Source organism: Galeopterus variegatus, unplaced genomic scaffold (assembly GCF_000696425.1).
Source record: "Galeopterus variegatus unplaced genomic scaffold, G_variegatus-3.0.2 Scaffold2618, whole genome shotgun sequence".
Classification (NCBI taxonomy): domain Eukaryota; kingdom Metazoa; phylum Chordata; class Mammalia; order Dermoptera; family Cynocephalidae; genus Galeopterus; species Galeopterus variegatus.
Window position 1 is genome coordinate 191,401 of NW_007728729.1, and position 1,582 is coordinate 192,982.

Genomic DNA, 1,582 nt, shown 5'->3' on the forward strand with positions numbered 1-1,582 from the left:
CTCCTCGGCTCTTCCCTGCAGCCCGGTGGGCGCGCCGGTCCTCGAAAGAGTTCGAGGAAGGCCCCTGGGGGATAAGGGGGAGGTGACACGGGGCGGAGGCGGGCGGGGTGGGGGGAGGCTGGTTTTCCAGAACTGGCGAGTGGGACGTTTCCGTCGTGTGTTTCACGCCTCTGCCCATTTCTAATTCCTGGGCGCACCGGGGCTCCAGGAACCCCAGAGATCAGCGACGGGGAGGAGAGGAGGTTTCTGAGCAAACTTAGTTAGCTTCGTCTCATTCCCTTCTCTCACCGATTGGACGTTTCCTCCTCCAAGACAATGCAAAAAAATATTTACGGAGCGTCTGCTCTGTGCCAGGCTCTGTCCTTGGTGCTGCGCCTGTTTTCTGGGCTGTAACACGCGACACTGACACCCCCTTCTCGGAGGGCTCCGGTGAGAATGGAATAAGTTGCGTGCAAGAGGCTGCAGCCCGTCAGTTCAGTCTGAATGAATCCAATTATCCTTTTCCTCCTTACCCTATTTAGGTATCTAAAAAGGAAAAACTTTGAGGAAAATCAAAATAGCAGAGTTCCATGCACCAGCAGCATTTTCCTGGATGGCCAGAATGGTATTTAGGTTGCAATACAACTTAAATATTTGTTTCTGCATCAGGCATTTGTGACAATGAATCATTACTGTTTGTGTAGAATTTCACCTCCCAGTTCACCGGGTCTGAAAATCACCACCTTCTGCCACTGTCTTTAGTTCTGCTCCCCTTTCCCCACCCTGTTCCTTGGGCCCCAGTCAGGAACAGTCTTTTTCCTCTTTTCCCCGCTGGGTCTCAGCTTCTCAAGAGCTCAGCCCGAGGAGCTCCTCTTGGTAGGGAAACCCTATTCACACCCCTGCTCTGCCTGCCTATCCATCGAACAGGAGGATGAAAACGGTTCGTGTTTATGAGATGTTTACCATTCGCTTATTTAATAAATATTTGTGAAGCACCTACTCCCATGCCAGGCACTGTTCTGTGTCCTCGGGATATACCAGAAGCTGTACAAAGAGCAAGACCTTCTGTGAGCTTGCTCTCTAGCAAGAGCAACAGACAATTAACATTTAAGGAAGTTATTAATCTATTACAAGCTGATAAGTGCTTTCAGGAAAAATAGATCAGGATAAGGAAATTTGGGAGTACCAGGATGGTGTGATGGTGCGATTTAAGTTGGGTGGTCAGGTAGACCTCATTAAAAAGGTGACATGTGAGCAAAGACTTGAAGGACGTGAGGGAGCTGGCCAAGCAGATCTAGAGGAAGAGCACTTCAGAGAGAGGGAACAGCAGCCAGTGCAAAGGCCCTAAGGCAGAAGTGTGCCCACGTCCCTAAGGCAAGGAGGCTGGAATGGCCCAAGTTAAATAAGCAAGAGAGAGATTGGCAGTAGGACTTTTTTCCATCTTAAAGATTGTGGCTTTAGTAAAATGAGCAGACATTGCAGGGTTGTGACTAGATGGCCTGACTTTTTTTGGTAACAGCTTTATTGAAATATAATCCACATACTGTACCATTTACCCATTTAAAGTGCTCATTTACCCATTCTGGCCAGCCAAAAATAAAAA